The 19,449-nt window shown below is 36.2% G+C and overlaps 1 protein-coding gene and 1 pseudogene across 3 annotated transcripts in view; one reads left to right on the forward strand and one right to left on the reverse strand.

Annotated features, from left to right (window-relative positions):
- Positions 1–19,449, forward strand: part of Wdr70 (WD repeat domain 70) — a 327,702-nt gene that overhangs the window by 130,537 nt on the left and 177,716 nt on the right. The gene's annotated exons all lie outside the window — the stretch shown is intronic.
- LOC106009742 (nucleophosmin-like) lies at positions 6,515–9,708 on the reverse strand (annotated as a pseudogene). The gene is made up of 3 exons (XR_015442245.1): positions 7,713–9,708; positions 6,921–7,634; positions 6,515–6,814 (listed from the first exon to the last, which is right to left on the reverse strand). The product of XR_015442245.1 is annotated as a nucleophosmin-like (transcript).

A 19,449-nucleotide genomic window follows, 5' to 3' on the forward strand; every position in this document is an offset into this window, starting at 1 on the left:
ATTAAGTGATGGCCTTGTAATAGTTATCATTCACTGACTGCTTACATGAACCAGGACTGCACAGAACACTTTACATACTAAGCAAGTCAATCATGTTTTCCCAACAGAAATGAGGTAGGTGGGCAGTAATGTTATTGTGTCTTCCAAATGAAGAAACTGATTGTCACTTTCCCAAGGACAAATAGTTCTAAGTGGTTGAACCAGGATGTGAACCCATTGTAAGTAGTTGTCACAAAGATGATGATTTTTGATTTACAGGATAGAAATTCCTTTCATATAAGGAATGGATACAAGACCTCACCTTGTAACGAACACTACAATATTCTCCCCATTGGAAGAACAAATTTGTTTTACTTTGAAGTTCACCAATAGGGGACCACTGTGTTGGTATCATCACATTAGCTGACTGTGAGGAGGATCAGGAAAGTTCTCTTGTGATTTGGGTGCGTCTTTACACTCTCTAGGCAAGTCTTATTGTTTTTTGAGGCATCGAGTTATTCTGGCTGTGCTGAAAGAGTAAACTATCAAGCCAGTGGCACATGATATTCACACCCAGGAATTTTTCCACAGACTCTCTTGTGATTTGGAGTTGGAGTGGTCTTCCACATACATTCTTAAGTAAAAACTAAAGGAAAACAGTGTTCTGGGTTAAATCAAAGGTTAATTTCTTTTGCTTCTAGGATTTCATCAGCATAAGCTGGACTGGGTTTTATTATATACCTATTTCCAAAGTTTCTAAACAATCTCAACATCACTTCCTTCCAATGCTTTTATATATCTCTCATTTAAAAGAATTTTTTCTAAAAGTATGTTGGATTTGGTATATAACTTTATTAAAATAAAGACATTTTATTCTAATTTAATCATAGGTCTTGAACTTTGCCAAATTCTTTTTCATCATATTTGATGTAATCTTGTTTCCCTCTTTGGTCTATTTAGGTACAGAAGTACTTTAATACATTTGATGATATTGAACCATTCTTGCATTCTGGTATTAAATCATACTGAATTGCATTGTCTTTTAAAAATATGCAGATCTATTAAGAAAACTTGTATTTTCTTTAAGATTTTAATTTTGTATTGACAAGTGAAAGGACTTTTTTTTCTTGTATTATTTTTATTGGTTTTTGGAATCAAGATTGTACTGGGATGAGCACTTTTCCTCCCCTGATCCCTTTTGTCATGCATTTTCTGCCTTTGAGCCAACCTTCGATGGACTGAATCCTCTAATAACCCTGAGCCAAAACAATCCTCTGACCTTTAAGTTGTGGGCTTCAGGTATTTTGTCTCATCAGTGGGAAGGTACAGTAGTGTATGTATCATCCTTAGAGATCAGAATCTTTCTGCTAGGATCAGTTATTATTGTTCTTTATTCTACAGATTTCAATGTTTTTTTTTCTTTTTTATGGAACTGGGGATCATACTGAGGATCTTGTGCTTGTGAGGCACAAGGCGTGGCACCCCTGAGCTAAATCCCTGGCCCACATTTTCAATTTTTTATTGAACAAACTCTGGGTTAACAGGATAAACAAAATTGGTAATACTTTAAATATTATTTCAGTGTGATTGTTTTAGCCTCTAAATAAAGGTTATTCACCTCAGTGCCCCCTGAGTCATTATAATGTTATGCAGTTAGTGCTTCGAACACATAGTGAATGTTTCCCAGGCTGTGAATGACAGCATTATTGGAGTAGAGGGTTAGTACAAGACATTCATGTAAGGAGCACAACCATGAATTAGTTTAGACACAGTCGGAGTGAGGAATAATTTGCCTAAGGTGGCTAAGGTGGCACTCACTGTTTTCTTCTGGCCTCATTTATCCCAAGTTAAATGTTGGACTTCTCATTGTGAGTTGGATATGTTAGTGCCTTAACTTTTCAATTGTATGGTTTAGTGTGAAACTTGAACTAAGATCAAGCTAATATAGGAAAGAAATAAGGAAGAAGATGGCAAGTCTTTTTGGTTTTCTCAAGTTTTCTAGAATAAAAAATAGATATCAAAGCAATTTATTGCATTTTATTTGGAAGTAAATGGTAATGAAAATTAGGTGATAATAGGAACAAAAATGCTTATTTATCCAAAGGAAGTAATTTCTACTTGTAAATTGACAAAATATGATGAGCCATTTTCTAATTTGTGCTAGTATATTGGAGTAGTTCATGAATGCAAGTATAAATAGCACTAATGTAATCCCAGTCTTTAGTACAGAATTTGTGCTAAGCAAATTCCAACTCAACACAGAGCTCTGACTATAGGTACTAGTGAATGAATCAGATGCTTTATTGTTTGAAAAGTTTTCATTGCTTAGGAATATGTATTTCAAGATTGCTTCAGATCTGTTATGACTACTTCTGCCTCTATCTGCAGTCAATTGTCATATTCACATCTTTGACTTAATGAGTTTTCTTGATGCTTATACCACTTCTAATTTTCTCACTTACAGTTATACACCTTGATTTTTTATGACATTTTAGGAAGGGGGGGTGTATGGGCTGAATTTTATTCCTCAAAAGTCATATGTTGAAACTTGACCCCCCAATATCTCATAATGTGACTATATTTGGTGTTAATATCTTTTCAAAGACAATTATGAAGCTGTGAGGGTGGATCTGATCCAGTATGACCATTGTCTTTATAAGAAGAAGAGACACCAGCGATGCACATACACAGAGAAAAGGCCTTGTGAGGACTTAGCAAGAGGGTGGCTGTCTGCAATCTAAGGGGAAAGGACCTTAGCAGAAACCAAACCTTCCAGGCTAAGACAGCTTGATTTTGAATTTCTAGACTCTGGAATTGTGAGAAAATAAATGTCTACTGCTTAACCAGACAGAAGAGGGAAAGTTAGAGACTTGCATAAAGGTAAAAACGTGCACATAGGAATGTATGGGGTTCCTTGTTTGAGACTTCTTTTCATTTTTTTATCTCTTAAGCTGATCTGCCTGCAGCTGAGATACATTAAAAAAATGTCTTAGTTACTTTTCTTGTTGCTGGGACAAAATAACCAACACCTACAAGTCAAAGGAGGAAAGGTTTATTTAGTTTGTAGAGCTTTCAGTCTATAGTTGGCTGCTCCAAGGCAAGGTGTCATGGCAGAGGGTCATGGCAGAGAAGAAGTAGTTCATGGCCTGGCAGGCAGGAAGCATTGAGGAGTGAACCTCCCTTTCCCTTTTATTCTGTGTAGGCTACAAGCCTATTGGTTGGTGCCACCCACACCCAGGATGGGCCTTCCCATTATCTACACCCAGAGCTATACTAAACCAATTAGTGGAATAATTTAGTTACCCCACCCTCTTAATCCATATTTACGCACTCTCAATCCAGCCATCTCTGAAAATTCCACCACATGAAACCATGAGGCTTTAGGGGGACATCTCGATACAAGCCTTAACAACAAAAAATTACTCATCCTTATTCAGTTTCTTCCTAATGAAGACAAATATTAGAACATAGGAATGATAGAAAAATTCCGATTTAGCTTCCTTCCCTAAATCATCTTTGCTCTGAATTTGAAAAATTGTTGATCACATTAAATGGAAGGCAGGGCTGCTATTGGTTTCTGTGATATTCTTGGTGATTTCAGGTGAAAAGGTTCCTAAGTTTTCATCTACTCAGTGTTTTACTGGTTTTTATTAAGTCTTTGGCTGATTACAAAAGTTGGAATGATTCTATTTTCTTTTTGTCATCTAAAATTTAGCCATAAGCCTGCATAGAATATTGATTGTTTATAATTGGCAAAAAATTGACAGTTGATTATAATCTACAGCCTTAGAATAAAGCACAGTAAAATATTTTAAACACTTAGGGTCTTGAACAAATATATTTTTTGAACAACTAAAAGAGTGTTTGATAGCTGTGAATCTGTGAGTTTTCCTATTGGCTTTCTCTTAAATCTTAAAATCTTGACTTGCAGTTGATATCCATGTCTGCCAAAGTCATTCTTTTATAATACCTAAGATTGTGAGATTTGATCATCTTTTCACATAATGTGTTTTGCATATCCTTTTACATAATTTTAAGTTTTCAAAGACAGTTCCTGTCTGCACTTGGATTGGAAAAATACGTCATGATGCCTTTTGTAATGATGCTGATACATCCGATACTTTCCCACTCTGTGGATCTATATGTTTTGATATTTTCTTTTTTAAAAATCCACTTAAATTTTTAAGAATTTAGCAGAAAATCAATGTTGATTAAAGTGTATATAACTTACCTCTCAAATGCTTTCTCCGCTATTTGGTGATACAGTCTTTAATTTAGCTGACTTACTGTTGAATACTGTGTATATTCAAGTGGGAATCACAGAGTTTTAGAAACAGAGAAAGGTCTTACCGTATAGCTAGTTACCTTATTAAAAAAAAAAACAACAACCAAAGAGCTTATGTTTGTTCACTTTCTTGTGACAGAATATTCTCTTCACTGTAGTGACTTAACCTGTTTTCTGTGCTTCTCACTTCAAGGAGTCCTGATGGAAGAATTAATTGTTTCTGAAATGAAAGGAAAGGCATACTGTTAGAGTTAAGAACTTGTGAATAATTTTTTTCCAATTAACTAATGAATAATCAGGAGAAATTTCAACTGTGGGCAGTTGCTTTTTATGGCACAGATGGGGAAGGGGATTTGAAGAAAGCTTTCAACTGTTTGTTTTTCAGAGAAAGCTTTGAATAATACATTTGTAAGACTTTGTGGCTTTGTCATCTTCCCAGTATTATTCCTAATTTTATTTTTCTGTAGTAACTCATGTGAAATGTATGTTTGTACATTTCAGAGGTTTTAAATGAGGAGGAAAAAATAGTAAGATAATGTCTCCTTCTGTAGTCAGAGGAGAAAGAAAATATGGAAGAATTATGTCAGAGTCATAGTAATTAAAAAAAAAAAAGGCCAACATAGAGAAAGTGGATCTAGGCTGGAGTGAAAGAAGAGGAGCCAGTGGATATGACAAAACAGTCACAGGACCCATTTGTAAGTAATTGTGAAAAATGGCCCCTGATACTGAATAAGATTTTGAGGGCTAGGATTCTGCAATAGTTGGTAGAAGTGAGAACCAGAGACTTTTTACATGATCAAAGCGAGTTCTCTTTTTATTCCAGGCCACAGTGGTCTGGACAAAGTCAGCTTTCACGTGCATTGTTAAAAACATTCACTAGGAGGACAGAGGAAGGTTTGCTAACATTATTTGCTTGGGAAAACCTGGGAAAGCTTCACATGAGAGTTGTATATATTGCTTTTATGAGAGTGTTGGAAGTTAATGAGTGAAGAGATGGATGTACTAAAGAGTATAGAGTAGGTCCTCTAAGATATTACCAAAGATTTTACCAGAATGGGTAGAATATATAGTGAAGATCATTAAATTATTTTACTTGTAATTAACAGACATAACAATATTTAGCTTTTATATACCGTGAAATGAATACTTAGAGACATTAAAATCTAGTCAGTATAGTTTTTTTGAACAACTGAATATCATGATGTATCAATATTGTGAAAGAAAAGATAGGGCCCACTCTGAATGGAAGGTTCATAGCAGGCATTACACAAACATGTAATTTGTGAATCTTGATTCAAACTTCTTTCCTTAGATAAAGAAATAAAACAAGAAAGGACCAAAAACAGTAATAAAGTGACATTTTTAGGACAATTCAGGGGATGTTAATATTAGGTGATATGACAGATTGATTGCAAAAGTAGCCACAGTTCATCATCCTTTCTCATGTTCATGGTTTTTACAGTGGACTTCTCAGTTATTCCCATTAAGAAGTGATGCCTATTTTCCCACCCCATGAATCTTCACTGAGCCACTGAACATGACAGAAATGATGGTGTGCAAGTTACTAGCATGGGCCTCTTAAGGGTTCTCAGGCATTTTCGTTCCTTTGCAGCATTGACAGTGTTATTTGATCAAACACTGGCTACCCTGTTTTAGGGTGAAATATATGGTAAAGGAGAGCTCAGTTGTCCCAGCTTACACCATATAAGACCAGGATATGGCCAACTAACTCCTAAACTTGTAAGAGCTCAGCCTTGGTCCACAGAACTGATCACAGACATGTGATATAACCCAGCTAGGAGAGAACCACCCAGCTGACTGGTAGAGTCATAAACACTAATATTTGCCTATTATTTTAAGCCATTGACTTTTGGGGCAGATTTCTTATGTATCAGTTATAAATTGATACAGATAATTTTATTGGGTTATGTTATATAGAACCATGGTTATGAAGAAAAATGTCTTTGTTCTTAGAAGAAATGAAAAAATGGAAACAAAGTCTTTGTAAATAAGGAGGTATGGAGAGGGTGAAGGGAGAGCAGGAGAATGGGCAAAAATAAGAACCAAGAGTGATTATGTAAAGGTGCAGATTTCCAATGATGAGTGTCATTATATTGTATACCTAAAATGTACCAATAAAATAAAATTTTTAAAAAAAGAGGGTACCAAATAAATAGGAGTAAAGTATCATGGTGTATGCAAGTTACTCTGGTATGAGGTGGGGGAGGGAGAGAGATGTATATGGGGAGAAGAGGGATTGAAAATACAGATGTGACATTATAATATATGTGGTATTTTTGTGAACAATAGATACCTATTTATTTTAACACTGTAGATTTTTTTAGCTTTGAAGTTTTTCCAAAATAAAATTTAAGGGAATTTCTTTTCTTTTTTTTTTGGCAATGGAACCTGGACAACATTTATCAAACATGGTAGGGAAAGTTCTCACTTTGCATTATAAAAAGGATAGCCAGTTATCAACTGTTACAGAAATGAAATAAGAAGGAAAATTTTAACAAACTGTTTAAATTGTTTTCTTAAAGAGACTTCCTTCAGGGGGCGGGGATTTAGCTCAGTGGTTTTGCTGCCTGCTGCGCAAGCATAAGGACCTGAGTTCAATCCCTGGTACCAAAAAAAAGAAAAAAAAAAAAGAGACTTCCTCCACTGCCAGAGATCTTGAATAGCCTCCTGGTCAGATATCCGGAAGCAATTCTTCACATAATTGATGAACTTGGCTTCCACTTTGGGAAGAGAACCACCCTTTTCTATACTTGTGTGCATTTTTGCTTTAATATCTTCTACAGAACTAGGTACTTTGGGTGTGTTAGGAGTCTTGCTTTTTGAAGGATTCTTGACCTTTTGATCTTGGTGTTGATGGTTTTGAGTCTTTTCCATTCTGGTTTGATTTTTGTGCATTTTTGGCTGGAGTATCTCGTATCCATTTCTTCACTGGTGCTTTCTCTTCAACTTCCTCATCAAAATCATTGTGGTCATCATCTTCATCATCGTTGTCATCATCATCATCATCATCTTCATCAGCTGCTAGTTTTACTTTTTTTCTGTGGAACCTTGCTACCACTTCCAGGGGCAGATCGCTTTCCAGATATACTTAAGAGTTTTACATCCTCTTCCTCCTCCTCATCTGATTCTGCATCTTCCTCCACAGCCACTAAGTGCTGTCCACTAATACATACAGGCCCTGAACCACACTTCAACCTTAAGACCACAGGTGGTGTAATTTCAAAGCCCCCAAGGGAAACTGTTGGCTGTACAGATATTTTCAAAGTTGCTAGGGTTACTTTAATTGGACTGCCTTCGTAATTCATTGCCTCTGCTTCTGCAATATGCAATTCATCCTTTGCAGCAGCCCCTAAACTGACCATTCTTTTTTTTGGCACCGGGGATCAAACTCGGGTCCTTGTGCTTGCGCAGCAGGCAGCGAAACCACTGAGCTAAATCCCCGGCCCTAAACTGACCATTCTTAATGACAACTCGTGCTCATTTTCATCATTATCCACCTTAAAGTGATAATCTTTTTCGGCCTTTAGTTCACAACCGAAAAGATAGTTCTGGGGCCTCAGGGGGCTCATGTCCATATCCATCGAATCTTCCATGAAGTGGTGGCACGCACTTAGGTGGGAGAGAACGCGGACGGAAATAAACAGCTCCTGCCCCCAGAGAACAGATGCGCAGGACAGAATCATGCCAGGGTTAAGGGAATTTCTTAAAATGCATTTATATGGATACTACTCCCACCCACAATGTTTTTTGTGTGTGTCATAACTGAATATAAGATGGAGACAAAAAGATTGTGAAAATTATAGGTCATTGCGCTCCACTTAATCAAGTGGGTACTTGATTTTTGGATTTTTTTCAGTGTAATTTAAATTTCTACACATCAGTGCTGGTTTAGATTATGAGAGTTCAGTATTCAAGGGTTGTCTGTATTGGATTCTACATAGCAGCAGTTCCTGTGTGTGCCTTGGACGGGTAGTAACTGTAGGATGTCCATGGAGAGCTTTCTTTTTAGTCTTGATTTAGAGAGTTATGGTGCCAAAGAGTAAGTAGATTAAAGATCCAGGGCGGTATATTAACAAAAGAAACCATCACTTTCCAGACATACTAGTAGAGGTTCTTCCCTTTCCTACAGCCAGTAACACTTGTAACACTCTTTGTGTAAGTGTTCCTAGGAATACACTTTGGGAAGTAAATTTGTCTCTAATAAATGCTTTTGAAGGTGGAATTCAGTAGGTTGTTGTAGCTTGTAAAGATGAATTATATAATGAAAATTTTTGGTAAGTTTTGGTATGGCATAATGGAAAGAGCATATACTTTGCAGTCAGAACCAGAAGAAGTTTGGCATTGTTCCAGTAGCTTTGAGCAAATGGTTTGTTGTCAAGTTTAAAATTCCTATAAAATAGGATAATACCTGGTTCAGCAGATTCTAATCTGGACGAAACATGTAAAGCCTTGTGTATAGTTGGTGTTCATGCATAGGACTAACCTTGGATTTCGATGTGAGGGTTTCTCTCACACTTTGGTGACATCTCTTATTTGAACATATGTGGAGCATGTTGACTTTGCACAAGCTTTTCCTGGAAGACTGCTAGGCAGATTTCACTTGTTTTTATGATCAATAACATATGTAAACATAATTGTAAAATTCTTTAAAGAATGATGATTCACATAAATCGATCCCACAAAACTAAATTTTTATACCTCAAAGTTTTAAAATATTTTTTGGGAAATCTTAAAAACATTAGTTTCCTACATTATTCATGAGTGTCTTAAATACAATTTAATATTTTCATAGTTTATAAATTGTTACATCGTGGTATGATATGCCTAAGAATACTTTGGCATAGATAGACCTATTTATAGCTTTTTTAGTTCTGACTGCAATTTTTTGTTTTGTTTTGTTTTTCTCTTTGTGTTGTCACTTTTTGATGCTGTCGGTGGCACAGTCTATAGAAATACCCCAGTTCCTCCTTATGTATTTTACTTCTAATAACCCAGGGACTGGTGGGATGGTTTAATTTTTTTGGACAAGAAGCAGGATTAGGTAATTCTTTGCAGGAAGGGGGCACATGGACTTTTGCCAACCTCTTTGGATACTAGGAGGCCTTTTTTTTTTTTTTTCTTATTTTTTTTTATTCTGGTCAGGGTTTTATACTATCTGGGATGCCAAATAAAAAATGTGGGGTTATATTTACAATGATGATGCTCTCAAAGAAATAGAAAGTGCATTGTTCAGATCATGTTTCTGCAATTTCTAGTATAGCTTTTACCTAATTTAATTCTTTTAATTCTTTAATTCTATTATTATTTAATACAGTCTCATAGTTTTTAATTTAAAAGCTGTAAGGATTCTTTTTACAACTGTTAACAGATAACAGCATTTAAAATTAATAACTTGCAAGTGCAAGGATCCAAGTTCGATCCCTGGTACCAAAAAAAAAATTAATAACTTATTTTTTATTGAGTAATTTAAATATATGTATACGTTTTTAAAGTATTTGTCAATAGAAATTTTATATGAAACGGGTAATTTTTGGGGGGGGAATTACTTAGGATTTAGCCATAGAGCCTAAATCCTGAAAATTTTCTACTCAAACCTGCTGCTTATAGTGAAATATAGTTACAATAGAGGGCAAAATGCAACCCTTCCCTGCCTCCTGTAAGGTCTTGCCATGTTCCCTAGGCTGGTTTTGATTACCTGGGCCCAAACGATTTTCCAGCTCAGCTTTCTGAGTAACTGGGATTACAGATGTTACACTTGCTACTCAGCTACAATGCTCCTTTTTTTCAACCTAGGTATGATTTTATCAATTATAGTATAAAACTTTACTTCATGTCTAAGGATTAAAAGATATTAGGATTACATTAGCTTTAATGTGAGTTTTTAAATAGTTTTTACATGGAATGTTTATGTGTTTTATATTGTCATGTGTAATGTGGTAAGATGTTCACACTTAACAGAAAAGTTTGATATAAAGTCCAAGTTAATTCTATTTTACTATATGGGCATGCTTTTTACAAGTTTTTGTTTTTTGAGACAGGGTCTCTCTATGTAGCCCAGTCTGGTCTTGAACTCACTATTTAAACCCAGCTGTCATTGGCCGGGGATTTAGCTCAGTGGTTCTGCTGCCTGCCTCGCATGCTCAAGGTCCTGAGTTTGATCCCTGGTACAAAAAAACAAAACAAAACAAAAAAACCTGGCTGTCCTTGAACTTGATTGATCTTCCTACCTCAGCCTCTTGAGTTCTGGGATTACAAGTGTGGACCACTAGGCCCAGCTCACAGTTTCTAATCAATAACTTGTTTTGGGCAAGGAGTATCAATGCTGAATAATAAGTCATAGGAAAGGATTATAAACAGTGGCAGATACTAATTAGCCTTTTCTTTATCTTGAGATCCATATGAAAAAAATCTTATTAATATCATCATTAGTATATCTCTAGATATTGCATAAATTTGATTTTATCTATTTATTCATATATATATATTTAAAGAAGAATGTGAAAGTCTCCAAAGAGTTGCAGGAGATGCTTGTTTACTGGTATTCTGTTAACAGAGGATTTGATAGAACGTAGTTTGAATTTCTTTGTGAATTCCTAGGTCAGGCAGATAGCATCAGTCCAGCCAGTCCAGACCATATTAGACTAAATGCATCTCCTTATGTATGTCTAATATAGATTGGAGTACATACTGCAATGCTGACCCTGTTGGCCATTTATCAGGTAGTTGGATATGAAGAAGATTCTTGTTGCAGTGAAAATTCATAAATTGAATTTAGTTGCAGGGATGAGAATAAGAGATATTTGCAGTTCTTATGGTCAAAATTAATGTTTCTTTGCTTTGACTTTGATTTTTTTCCCAAAGACTTGAGTAGTATAATAAATTATTTTTCTTTTTAAAATTATTTTTTCCAGGTCTTTCCTTCAGAAAGACTGTGACTCACTATGTGGTAACTTTGTGTACTACTTCTGAACACCTTTCTTTTACTATGCCTTATAAGCATGTTCAATCCATTCCCAACTTCGATAAAATTGTCACATCATCCTTTCAGTTTCATGTTGACAAAGATGATGAGTTAGAGTGGCAAGTTAACACATTTTTTTTCAGAACAAGATAAATGAGTTTCCTCTTTCAGTTACTTCTTTCTAAATCTTGTGTTTATACAACTTAGTAGAACTATTCAGTCTTATAAACTATTCTTCCTTGTATTAATACTTTTGAAATTCGTCTTGATGAAAATGTTAGCTTTTATTATTGCTTTTGCAAAAGTGCTCCAAATAAAAAGTTCACTCTTCTCTTGATAAACTTTTTTGTTACTGAAATAGAAATAAAATAGACTATAAAATAGGAAAGTACCATAAATTATTATTATTATTATTTTTAATTAAATTCTTTCATTGGTACATTGTAGGTATACAACACAATTACATTTCTCATTGGGAATTGTACCTTTACATAATGCATCTTGGTTTGTATTTTTTCCCCATTCCTAGCCCTCCCTTCACCCCCTCCACCCTTCCCTATTTACAAAGACTTTATTTCCATTTTTTCCATTTCTGATCATTTTTCCATTCCCTTCTTTCCTTTCCCCTGCCCCTCCCACTACCCCTACCCCTTGGGACCTTTTCTTCCTATTTTGCATTATTGATTATTCATTCTAATCATTGGTACATTTTAGGTATACAATATAATGACATTCATCATTGGAAATTTGCACCTTTACATAGTCTCTCTTGGTTCTTATTTTTCACCCTTGCCCAGCCCTCCCTTCAACCCCTCCATTCCTCCCTATTTACAAAGATTTTGTTCCTGTTTTTCCACTTTCTCATATTAATCCCATTCCCTTCTACCCTTTCCCCTATCCCTCCCACTTCCTTCCCCTTTGCCCCTTTTCTTCCTATTTCACATTACCTATTATACCTTTTAGTCCTTATTTACACTTTCAGTTTCTCACACCAGAGAAACTATTTGCTACTTATTCATGTGTGTCCTATTTATTTCACTTGAGAGTATGGCCTCAATGTGCATCCACTTAGCTATAAATGTCTCTAATTTCTCATTTTTTATGGCTGAGTAGTGTTCCATTTTATAAAAAAACCACATTTTCTTTATCCAGTCTCCAGTTGATGGGCATTTGGGCTGTTTCTAAGTTTTAGCTATTACAAATTGTGCTGCTATGAACATGGGTGCACATATATCACTGTAGTATGATTCTTTGAATTCTTTGGGGAAGATCCCCAACAGTGGAATAGCGGGGTCAAATGGGACTTCCAGTCCTAGTTCTTTGAGGTATCTCCATACTGATTTCCACAGTGCTTGCACCAGTCTACACTCCCACCAGCAGTGGAGCAGGGTTCCTCTTTCCCCACAGCCCCGCCAGCATTTGTTATTGGTTGATTTCATGATAGCAGCCATTCTTTCTGGAGTGAGGTGGAATCTCAGCATTGTTTTCATTTGCATCTCTCAAATGACCAGTGATGTTGAACATTTTTTCATCTATTTATTTGTTATTTCTCCTTCTTTGTCTGAGAAGTGTCTGTTCATTTGAGATGCCCATTTTCGGATTGGGTCTTTCAATTTGGTAGGTCTGATCTTTTTAAGTTCTTTATAGATTCAAGATAGTAGACCTTTGTCTGAGGAAGAGCAGGTGAAGATATTTTCCCACGTTGTGAGTTGTCTCTTCACACTGCTGGTGGTTTCTCTTGCTGTGCAGAAGCCTTTTAATAAGAAGAGATCCCACTTGTTGATTGTTTGTGCTAGTTCACGGGCAACTGAGGTTTTGTTCATAAAATCTTTTCCCACACCGATATCTTCAAGGGTTCTACCTAACCTCTGTTCCAACTGGTTCAGAGTTTCTATTTTAATATTTAGATCTTTAATCCATTTTGATTTTATTTTAGTGCATGGTGAGAGATATAGGTCTAGTTTTAATCTTTGGCAAGTTGAAGCCCAATTTTTCCAGCACCATTTATTAAAGAAGGTATCTTTCCTCCAGTGAGGGTGTTTGGCTCCTTTATCGAAGATGAGATGGCTGAGTGTGTCTGGCATTGTTTCTGCATCTTCTAGTCTATTCCGCTGGTCCTCAGGTCTGTTTCTTTGTCAGTACCATGCTGTTTTTATCACAGTAGCTTTGTAGTATAGTTGCAGGTTGGGGATTGTGATACCCCCTGCCATGTCTCTGTTACCTAGAATTGCTTTTGCTATTCTGGGTCTCTTCTTGTTCTAAATGAATTTTTGGATTGTTTTCTCAAGGTCTATGAAGTATGCTGCTGGGATCTCAACTGGAATTGCATTCAATGTATATAGTAGTTTTGGAAGTATGGCCATTTTCACTATATTAATCCTTCCTACCCAGTAGCAGGGGATGTCTGTCCATTTTCTGATATCATCTTCAATCTCTCTTTTCAGAGTGCCATAGTTTTCAGAGAAGAGGTCTTTAATTTCTTTCATTAGGATGATTCCTAGGTATTTCAGTTTTTTGGATGGTATTGTGAAAGGAATTATTTGCCCTATTTCTCTCTCAGTGAGTCTGTCATTTGTGTAGAGGAAAGCTATTGATTTTTGTGTGTTGACCTTGTAACCAGCTACTTGACTGAATTTGGTTATTAAGTCTAGAAGACTTTGGGTGGAGTTCTTTGGGTCTTCTGTATAGAGTATCATGTCATCTGCAAATAATGACAATTTGACTTCTTCATTTCCTATCTTTGTTCCTTTTATTTCTTTCTCTTGTCTAATTGCCATGGCTAATGTTTCCAAAACTATATTGAACAGGACTGGTGATAGTGGACGTCCTTGTCTTGTTCCTGATTTTAGTGTGAAGAATTTGAGTTTTTGACCATTTAGTATGATATTGGCTGTTGGTTTTTCATAGATGGCTTTTATCAGAGTGAGGTAGAGACCATCTATTCCAATTTTTTGTAGCATTTTTATCACAAATGCATGTTGGATTTTGTCAAATGCTTTTTCTGCATCTGTTGAGATGATCATATGGTTTTTGTCCTTGGCTCTATTGATATAGTGTATTACATTGATTGATTTGCATATGTTGAACCATCCCTGAATCCCTGGGCTGAATCCCACTTGATCAAGGTGTATGATCTTCTTGATGATCTTCTGCATTCTATTTGCCAATATCTTACTAAGGATTTTTGCATCTATGTTCATTAGTGAGATTGGCCTATAGTTCTCTTTTTGGGTTGGGTCTTTTCTCTGGTTTGGGGATCAAGGTGATGCTTGCTTCCAGGAATGAATTTGGGAGTATTGCTTCCCTTTCAATTTCATTGAAGAGTTTAGACAGTAGTGGCAGTAGTTCCTCTCTAAATGTCTTGTAGAATTCAGCAGTGAAGCCATCGGGGCCTGGGCTTTTCTTAGTTGATAAGTTTTTAATTATGTTTTCAATTTCATTGATTGATACTGGGTTTTTCAGAATTTTTAGGTCTTCTTCATTCAACTTTGGTAATTCATATGTATCTAGGAATCTGTCCATTTCTTCTGTGTTGTCCATCTTATTGGCGTATAGGTTCTGGTAGTAGGTATTGATGATCCTCTGGATTTCTGCTGGGTCTGTTGTCATTTCACCCTTTTCATTCCTAATTGCATGGATTTGGGCCTTTTCTTTCCTTTTTCTGATAAGGTTGAGTAAGGGTTTGTCAATTTTGTTGATTCTTTCAAAGAACCAACTCTTGGCTTCATGGATTTTTTGTATCGTTCTCTTAGTTTCCATTGCATTGATTTCTCCTCTGATCTTTAAAATTTCCTCCCTTGTATGAGCTCTGGGGTTGTCCTGCTCTTCTTTTTCTAGAAGCTTGAGGTTCAGCATCAGGTTGTTTAATTGGGCTTGTTCTGTTTTCCTAATATGCATATTCACTGCTATGAATTTCCCTCGTAATACTTCTTTCATTGTGTCCCATAGATTCTGATATGTTGTATTGTCATTGTCATTTAATTGAAGGAACTGTCTGATATCTTCTTTAATTTCCTCTGTGACCCATTGGTTATTCAGAAGTGTGTTGTTCAATTTCCACATGTTTATGAAATTTTTTGAGTTTCTTTTGCTATGGATCTCCAATTTCATTGCACCATGGTTTGATAATATACAGGGGATATAACTTCAATTCCTTTGCACTTACTTAAACATGTTCTGTGTGTGAGTATGTGGTCTGTTTTGGAGAATGACCCATGTGCAGCTGAGAAGAATGTATATTCTGATTTTGTGGGGTGGAAGACTCTGTAAACATCTGTTAAGTTCATTTGTTCAAGAGTTCGATTGAGTTCTAGTATTTCATTACTTATTTTTAGTCTAGTTGATCTATCTATTTGTGACAGTGGGGTGTTGAGGTCGCCCGCTACAATTGTATTAGTGCATATATCACTTTTCATGTCCATTAGTATTTGTTTTATATAGTTGGTTGCACTAGTGTTTGGTGCATAGATATTTATGATTGTCATCTCTGCCTGTTGGATTGTTCCCTTTACAAGAATGTAGTGTCCTTCTTTGTCTCTCTTAATCAGTGTTGGTTTGAAATCTACTTGATCTGCCAAGAGGATAGCTACTCCTGCTTTTTTTTGGGTTCCCATCACATGGAGTATTGTTTTCCACCCTTTAGCTTACAATCTATGAGTTTCCTTTTGATTGAAGTGTGTTTCTTGTATGCAGCATATTGTTGGATTTTGCTTCTTGACCTATTCTGCCAGTCTATTTCTTTTGATTTGTTAATTGAGACCATTAACGTTGGTGGTTATAACTGAAACGTATTGACTTATCGTTGCTATGAGTCTTTCTTTTTGTTGGGTTCTCCCCCTTTACATTTAATTTCTTTTCGTGCCAGATGTGTTCATTCTGCTTTGCTTCCTGGGATTGCAATCCTCAATGTTTCTTCCTAGGTTATTGTGTAAAATTTTTTGGAGTGCTAGTTTGGTATTCACAAAGTTCCTAAGGTGCTGTTTGTCATGAAAGTATCTTATTTCTCCATCCATTTTGAAAGATAGTTTTGCAGGGTACATCAATCTGGGTTGGAGGCTGTTTTCTTTTTGGGCTTGGAATATGTCAGTCCCAGCTCTCCTTGCCTTGATGGTTTGTGTTGAGAAGTCTGCTGTGATTCTGATGGGCTTTCCTTTGTATGTGATTTGTTTCTTTTCTCTAACTGCTTGTAGAACTTTGTTCTTCTGTTGAGTTTGTGGAATCTTAACAATTATATGCCTATGTGTCGATTTTTTTGATCAAGGCTATTTGGAGTCCTATATGCCTCACTTATCTGTATGTCAAGTTCTTTTCCCCTTCTAGGGAAGTTTTCTGCCATCATTTCTTTGAACAGTTTTTTTATATTGTGTGCACTCTCTCCTGTTTCTTCTTTGACTCCAGTCAGTGTTATGTTACTCTTCTTTGCATCGTCTGGCAGCTGCTGAATTGATTTCTCATGTTCCCTTGTAATTTTGAAGCAATTTTTCTTTTCCTGGTCATTAATTGCAATCTTATCTTCTATATCTGAAATTCTGTTCTCACATTGGCTCATTCTGCTGTGTAGACTTTCAATGGAGTTTTTCATGTCCTGGAAATCTATTTGCATCTGTTTTATGGATTCCATTTGTTTCCTGTGTTGAGATTCCATCATGTTCTTGAGCTCCTCTCTAGATTTATTTATCATGTCTTGCACTAGGGGCACAATTTCTCCTGTTATCTGAGCAATTATTTCTGATTTCATTTTTTCCAGATCCCCTTTTGTTGCCAGTTCAGTGGGTCCAGGTGGTTGAGTATCAGAGTGTTCCATCTCATTTCCCTTTGGCGTTGCTGTAGATGATGTGGAAGTCTGGTTTTCAGACTTATTTACATGTTTTCTCATTTCGACTGGGTCTAGGCTGTTGGCGCCTGTACAGATTACCTCCTCTGAGCTGGGAGAGGTGGGACAGGGGCCTGGAGGGATGGGAGGGATGGTGTCCCAAAATCCCTTTCCTGTGGGCTGGGAGTGGCAGGAGGGATGGTCCCCGGGAAGCCCCTTCCTCTGGTCCAGAAGCAATGGGATGGTGACTCAGAAGCCCCTTCCTCTGGGCCAGGAGTGGCGGGACAGAAGGTGGCCCAAAAGCCCTTTCCTCTGGGCTTGGAGCAGCAGGAGGGATGGTGACCGTGAAGCCCCTTCCTCTAGACCAGGAGCAATCTGAAGGTGTCTCAGAAGCCCCTACCTGTGGGCCTGGAGCAGCGGGACTCAGTACAGTGGTCCGGTGGTCTGGTGTCTTCTGGGACTTTGTAGTGTGGAACCAGGTGGCTGCCTGTCTGCACCGGGCTGATTTGGCATCTTCCTCGGGACTCAGGACCTCGGTAGGGCATGTCCAGACATGCCTGTCTATAGAGGGCTGATTCAGCGTGTTCTGTGAGACTCGGGACCTCGGTAGGGTGTACCCATAAATTATTAATTACAGACTTCCTTTTAATATGTTTCCTTAATAGGGTGGGTTTTATTAGAATGAAACAAATTCGTTTTTGGAAAGTCATTTAAACCCCTCAGCAACAAGCATGCCCAGCACAGACTAATTTAACAACACTTCATATGGTCACATGAATCCTGTCATATTAAACATTGTGTTTTTGTGGAAGAAATGTAGATCACAGATGACATTCTTTCCAACAAAAACTTATGTTCATAAGTTCACCTCTACCTTGAAGAACCAAGGAGGTAATCCCGCTTCTTATTACCACTTAATGATGGAGTGATTAGTATTCTTAATGTTACCCAGGCAGCTTTACTTACATGTCCCAAATTGACTTTAATTATAAAGCTTTTTCATAACTCACTACATTACTTATTTTTCAGAGATTGATGTATATTTTGCAAATACACAACTTTTAGATTTCTTAATTTCTTTCTGTTCTTGCTATAAAAACCATTTTATCTGTCAACCAGGAAATATTTATTGGCAACCAACTGTGCATGTGACCTCAGCTAGACACTGGGTAAATGAAAGTACTCTTGTTCTTATAGAATTTATAATATATTGGAGAGAAAGACATTCAAAATACTTATGAATAATTAAATAATTATATAAGTTTAAGGAAGGAGCACTGTATGAGGAAGCTCTAAAGTGGTCTGTAGAGTTAGTAAAAGTTTCTGAGGAAGTAAAATTTAAGATGAGATAGAAAGATGAGTATTTATTGATAGATAGGGAATACCATCTTAAGTGTAGGAAATAGCACATGGAAAGGCCTTTTTTTTTTTAGGAACTGAGAGATATCCAACATTACCAAAGCAGAGTGCAAGATAAACAGAGCAGATGAGATGAATAAGCTGAAGTAAGCAAGGGTAATTTTTGCAAGGCCCTTTGAACCAAATTGAACACATATGGATTTTATTACAAAGGCAATTACAAGAGGCCAAAGGATTTTAAGAAGGTGAAAGGCAAGTAAGATTTATATTAAAATTGTTCTAGAATTTTCTGTAGAGAATAAATATGATAGGTAAAAGGTCATAAATAACCATACTCTTTAAGAATTTTATATGTTGAGTCAGTGGTTCTTTTTTACTTGTGGAATTTTCATAGCTCCACTCATATATGGCTGTTCTATGAGTTGAGAATCACTGAGTCCAATTCTTACTTTGTTTTACTTATAGGAAAATTGATGCCAAGAGAAGTGATTTAGTGTAGGTCACATAGATACTTTTCAGCAGAACAAACTGGTTTGAGAAAATCTTTCAGAATCATTTTTATGTAATTTATAGTGGTATCAACTAATACTGGTAGTGTTTATATTTTTCAGTATCACATGTTCATAGATTAAAAAACAAAACAAGCAAATAAAGAAAAAAACATACCAATTGTACTTAGCAATGTCCTGACAGAGCAGGAAAATTATTAGTTTTATGAAATCTTAAGCCTTGCATACATCTTTTTACAATTCTGTCTGATAAAATGGGAAAGGCATAAAACACACTCTGATGCATACCAAAGTAGAATGATTAACTGCAGGAAAAATATTTGCATGATCGTTTTTTGGAACATCATTTATACTTAAGAAAAACTATTCACAGGCAAATTATGGTTATTTATAGACTGGGTATTTGGCAGATTTTCTTTAATCAGTTCAAGATATTTTAAATTATTTTATTATAGTTATTAGTACACAGTAATTAAAAATATAATGGGCTTATGACATTTTACATAAGCATATATAATGTTTT

The sequence above is a fragment of the Heterocephalus glaber genome, unplaced genomic scaffold (assembly GCF_053883595.1).
Source record: "Heterocephalus glaber isolate CG9 unplaced genomic scaffold, H.glaber_assembly_v1.0 deba00001538, whole genome shotgun sequence".
Classification (NCBI taxonomy): domain Eukaryota; kingdom Metazoa; phylum Chordata; class Mammalia; order Rodentia; family Bathyergidae; genus Heterocephalus; species Heterocephalus glaber.